The sequence below is a fragment of the Carcharodon carcharias genome, chromosome 2 (assembly GCF_017639515.1).
Source record: "Carcharodon carcharias isolate sCarCar2 chromosome 2, sCarCar2.pri, whole genome shotgun sequence".
NCBI lineage: Eukaryota > Metazoa > Chordata > Chondrichthyes > Lamniformes > Lamnidae > Carcharodon > Carcharodon carcharias.
Window position 1 is genome coordinate 72,044,560 of NC_054468.1, and position 6,000 is coordinate 72,050,559.

Below are 6,000 nucleotides of genomic sequence, written 5' to 3' on the forward strand. Positions count from 1 at the left end.
CTTGAGCAGTTTGTTTCAATACACAATGCGAGAAAACACCTTTCAAAATCTTTCCCTCTATTTGCATAATTTGAGCTCTGCAGGATGCCTATGAGATCAATGTCCATTGTTCTGGGAGTGAGTCTTTGCCTTAGTGGCAGAATTCCCACCTCTGAATCAGTAATTGATGGACTTGAAAACCCTTCACAGACAACCTCAGCGAGTAGAGACTACAATATGGTCTCTGAATACAGGGTTGAAGTCCAGCAGTATACTTATGCCTGGACAAAGTCTCCACTTCCTCACTGGTAGTATTCCCACCTCTGAGTCAGGAGATGCAGCACAGGTTCACCTGAATGATACTGGGGCTAAAAGGGCTTAACTATGAAAACAAGTTGCATATACTAGGCTTGTATTTCCTGGAATATAGAAAGTTAAGGGATGATCTAATTGAGGTATTTAAGATGATCAAAGGAGTTAGTTGGGTAGATAGAGAAAAAATATTTCTACTAGTGGGATTGTCCAGAACAAAGTGACATGAAATTAGAGCAAGGCTGTTCAGGGATGATGTCAGAAAGAACTTCTTCACACAAAGAGGAGTGGAAATCTGGAACTCCTAAAAGCTGTTAACTCAACTGAAAATTTCAAAACTGGTGTTGATAGATTTGTGTTAGGCAAGGGTATTAAGGTTTAAAGAACCAAGTTCAGACAGATTGATGGGGCTGAATTGAATGGCCCACATTCCAGACAGCGCTGGCAAGTGGAGACGGCATCGCCAGCTGTGAATATTAGGGAGGCACCCAGCATGGTACTTATGTTCGATGGGTTCAGATAGAACACCACCCATTGTTAGGGTGGGTTAGCCTTTGTTTTTGAATGCCTGCAAGCAGCAAAAGATAAAAACCATGGGAGAGACAAGGGGAAACCACCTCAGAAGTGCTGTTACAACTTTAACAGGATCTTTTTTTAATTGCTTTATGGGACATGGGCATCACTGGCAAGGTGAGTATTTGTCGCCACTGAGAATGTGGTGGTGAGCTGCCTTCTCGAACCACTGCAGTTCATCCTGCATAGGTATACCTACACTGCAGTTAGGAAGGGAGTTCCAGGTTTTTGACCCAGCAACAGTGAAGGAATAGCAATAGACTTACACTGAAATTCGGAAGTTGCAATACTCCTCAATGGACTCCAGTCGAGCTTATGCTGACAATCCTGCTGGGTCTATTCTTAAAGTGGCAGGGGCCATTAGTGGGAGAAATTGGCCAAAAACCTAGGGCTCATAACACAGGGATAAGTCAGTAAAGTTAGTGAAAAGTAAATTTGTCAGGCAGGGTAGATGAAAATATCAGCAATAAAATCCAAGGATTCATTGCTGTAGACTGTTATCATTGGCAATAAAAATGTTCTTCATGATTCCCCTGCTTTCCCGGCTCCCCTGGCTCCCCTTCTCCCCCACACACCAGCTCCCTCAATGCCCACGCTTTGCTGCTGACAGGAGAATCCAGGCCATTAACTCTGTTTCTGTCTTCACAAATGCTGACAGACCTGCTAACTATTTCCAGAATTTCTTGTTTTTATTTCAGATTTCCAGCATCCGCAATATTTTCCTTCTATATCTTTGCATCCACACCTGTGAACAGCTTTACATTCACAAGTTCAGGTAAACCCTCATTGATAGTTCAATGTTTGTAGTGATTAAATTTGAGTCTTAGATCTGTGGTTTTGGATCAATGTACAGGCACATTTGGTTATTTCCTTTCAATACCATCAGCACTGAAATGATGAAATGAGTCAGGTCAACCAATCAATGCAAGCATTTTTCCAAAGAAAACCATGAATGTATTTTACAGATTCGGGTACCTTTCTGGCTGGCAACTATTTAGGCATGAATTTGGAATCAACTTGAAGGCGCAAGTCATCATTGAGCTTCTTGTTTTGGCTGAATTAGTTGTGTACAATGTTGTGTACACACCTCAGGAAAGATAAATTGGCCTTCAATGGGTACAGAACAGATTTGCCAAAATGATTACAGAACTTCGTGGGTTAAATTATGAGGAAAGGTTACATAAACTTGGCCTGTATGTTCTTAAAAATAGAAGACTGAGAGGTGATGTTCTGGATGTGTTTAAATTGTTAGAAGGAATCAATAGTGTAGATACAGATATACTATTTCCTCTGGTGGGGGAGATCATGAAGGAGGGAACATAATCTTAAACTTAGAGCTAAACCAGTCAGGAAGGAAATCAGGAAACAATTATTCACACAAAATCTAGTAGAAAGCAAGAGTTCTCTTCCCCAGAAAGGCTCTGGATATGGGAACAACTGGAGGCCTCAAGAATGAGACTGATTGATTTTTGATAGATAAGAGTATAAGAAAAGATATGAAATAGCCACAGTTGAGGCGCATATCAGCCATAATCTAATTAAATCACAGAGCACTGCACTCAAGGGACTGAATGGCCTATCTTATTCCTAATCTTCTTAAAATGTCCTGACACTTGAACACTGTGGGGATAACCTGAAGCCAATGAGAAAGAAAATTGGGCAGGGTGTAGAATGGATAGCTGTCCAGCTACTCAGTTTTTCACTCCTGCAGAAGTTTTATTTTGTAAACTTGGATAAAAAGCTCCTTCATCATATCATTTTCATGATTCGCAGTCACAAGCTGCACATGTTGTAAGAACCTAGAACACACAAGGCATTATTTTGCTCACTGACTCACGACCAGAGAAACATCTTTTTCCTATTCACTTGATCAAAAATTTCCTTAATTTTAAAAACCTCTGTTAAATCTCTACTTAGCTTTCTCTACATCAGGGAAATAGTCTGAGTATCACAAATCTCTCAGCATAACCAAAGGGTCCTATTCTTCCGGTGATGTTATGTTGTACGCTTATTCTGACTTTAATATCCTTTGACTACTTGAACCGAAGTCTCTTTGGTTGGCAAGTCCCACCACTATCTTTCCATGAAGCGTGTAATCTCAATTCTTCTCCAAGATATATTACCTCATGGTATTACACCTTATACAAGTACTAATTTTAAGGGAAAAAGAAACATTCTGTCCATGGAATCTCAAGTCTGAACTCCCACTGACCTCTCACACTCAATTAACAACCGGTGGCCATTTACCTTTGCTCTGATTTCTGAAGATGGGACATTTGACGTAAAAATGGTTCAGCCTCTATCTGCACTACATTTCTGTTCCATGTAGTGAGCAAAATGGCTTCTGCCTGAATTCTTTACTCACCAAGGAATGATATCAGAGGTCACATGGCTATGGCAAGCCACTGTACACAACAGACAATTGTGCAGAAAGGCATTTCTTCAAACATCCCACTTTTCATAAAAACAAAATAAAATACATTGCATGCATTATCATTTGTAGTTCCAAGTTACCCACTTACACAGTCTATAAATAAAGTCAGCATGTGCAAACAGAAAAGTGTTCATTCTAGTCTGTTTCATTTTCATCTGTCTCTGTCACGAAACTACCACATTTTTCAAAACATTATAATGGAGTGTTGTAAAGTAGGCAGATGTTTGTGTGTCTATAGCTGATTTAATTGAAATAGGGTCAGATAGACTGCAAGATTGAAATTATCAAAGAGTTAGGTATAAAAAGGGTATTTGAAATGCTAATGAGTGAGCTAGGGTAAAAGTCTCAGCAGATAGGGTGTAAATGAAATTTGCATTTTGAGATAAGTGGAGAGGTATTTGGTTTTCAAAGAAACATGATAAAGTTTTATAACTGACAGGATAAATAGGGCAAGGTTATTATGTTTATTTTTCCCAAAAGGAAAAGCCCATATTGACAATATGAAAGAATTTTATAGTCTGAAGAAAGTAAATTTCAAAGACGTTTGGGAACAATGGGATTTACAGATTAAAGAAAAAGAAATATACTTAAACAAGGATGAAAGATTGTATCGGGGTGGCCATGTAAGATCTAAAAGGTACACCGTGTGAAACTGACTTGGGGAAACAGCCTCTAGCCTCTTTGTAAAAGTCTGGTGTTCCAGTAACCAAAGTTGTGGTAAAAGCCTTTGCAGTTCTACTGTCAAGTGAGTGCCTGTGATAACCTTGCTGGATTGCCTATCTAAATTTAAATTCTATTTTGGACTGTTGCCTCAAAGGGGGTGCGTAGTTGGGAGTCAGGTTAATTAGGAATTTTGGAATTTCTCTTAATATTAAGTAATGGTGTAACTGTAATCTTGTGTCTGTTTTAATTATATTCTTTTGTTAATAAATGTTATAATTTTTAAAACCTCTAAAGGTGTTAGTGGAGTCATTACTTCTGAATTCAGTGCACCAACCTTCTCGTAATAAATACAAATTGCAAAACTGTTGTGATTGTGTGGCCAAGTTTCCCTCGTGGATTTGGTCAGCCTGGCAAATACCACCTGCCACATCATATCAGTCTCCACACATACATTGAACACATAATCTTTAAAGTGTTCAAATCTTCTAATGGCGCGCATGTTCGTTGTTCATCTGGTGTCTGCTGGCTCCGAGTGCAAGGTTGCTTCTCCGGGGTATGTTGTTGCTGTGACGAGTGTTGCTGCTGACCTGTTGCATTTTTTGGGGAGCAGTTGACCTCTGGGACTGATGGTCATTCCATTTCTTGTTCAGTTGGCAAAATCAACTTTTCCTCATCAGCTGTCTGCTGTGAAGGAGCAGCTTCTCTGGTTGCACATGTGTCTGCAGTTGTGATGATATGTCTGGTTGTTCACTTTCACCATGTACGATCAAGGTGGAAACTGCTTTACACAAGTTCTAAGTTGCCAAGTTGGGCTGACTTTTGTGTTCAATGTTGGCAACCTCCAACTCTAACAATGATTTGGCCACTGTATCAAAGTGAAATTTGGTTTTCTATCATTTCACTTTGATTTTATCATTCACAAGTTTTTGCTTCTGGCTTCAGTAGGTTTTTAGCTATTGAAGAGTAGTCTGGGTGTGGCGTGACATTAGTTGCTGGACTGGGCTACTGTCCATGCCTTCAGTAGGTGTGTTTCTCCAGTCTAAGATCACCTTGTACACATCTGTGCTGAATCCACTTGATTTTTGATGATCTTTTGGCAACGTTCATTGCTGCCTCAGCCTTTCCATAGTGTGGGATAGTGTGGAGATGATGTGTGGTGCTGAATTTACCAATCATTCATGAGTGCCTGAATTTTTCACTTGTGCACTAATGGCCATTGTAGCTCATCACAATGTCAGGAATGCCATGATGTCTGAAGTGTGCTTTCACACATTCTATGGTCTCTCTGGCAGTCATTGATGTCAGCTGGGCTAACTCACAATAGTCTGAATAGTAGTTGATGTGGTGATGAGAAGCTTAGTTCCAAAGAAAGTAAAGAGGTCTACTCCAAGCTTCATCCATGGTCTGTCTGAGAGGTCATTAGACACAAGCAGCTTGCTTAGCTTGATATTCATTACAAACACTGCACGGATTGGCATGGTCCTTAACCCCATTGCTCATGCCCATTGCACTTCTCTTACCTCCCACAAACTATATTCAATTCCTTGATGTCTTGCATGGACGTGCTTCAACATCTCTTTTTCTCATCTCCTTAGGGATGATGACTATAGTTCCTTTGTACAAGATGCCATCTTGGGAATCACTTAACCTCTGTTTGCACAATGCTCTCTTACAGCAACATGTGTGTCCTTAATGGTTTCAGACCATCCTTTCATCATTAATTCCTGCAGCACTTGTAGAGTTGCATCTTGTTGTGTAGTTTGCTTGATCTGAGTAAGATGCTTGTCTGTCAGATTCAATGTCACTACTGGGTTGATGATTTCCAGAGCATGTTGTGCCACTGCTTCTCATTAGGTATGGAAGATTTCACACTCTGTACAAGCATCAACAACTTCCTTCAAAAGGACTGCGGCACTCGACAACATGTTGGCTATGTGCATCTGCTTACTTGCTTGTAGTTCACTTCCAAATGAAGTAAGATCCTTTGCACGAGCTTCAGAGCAGATAGAAGCAAACTGAGAAAGATGCTTTGAAGTGCC

The 6,000-nt window shown here is 40.1% G+C and overlaps 1 protein-coding gene across 1 annotated transcript in view; it reads right to left on the reverse strand.

The window, feature by feature from the left end:
• nmnat3 (nicotinamide nucleotide adenylyltransferase 3) overlaps nt 1-3,223 on the reverse strand; it is a 144,348-nt gene extending 141,125 nt beyond the window's left edge. Inside the window, exon 1 of the mRNA XM_041173677.1 lies at nt 3,112-3,223. The gene's annotated coding sequence lies outside the window, so the exon portion shown is untranslated. The remainder of the gene's footprint in view (nt 1-3,111) is intronic.
• Between the last annotated feature and the right edge of the window lie 2,777 nt (nt 3,224-6,000).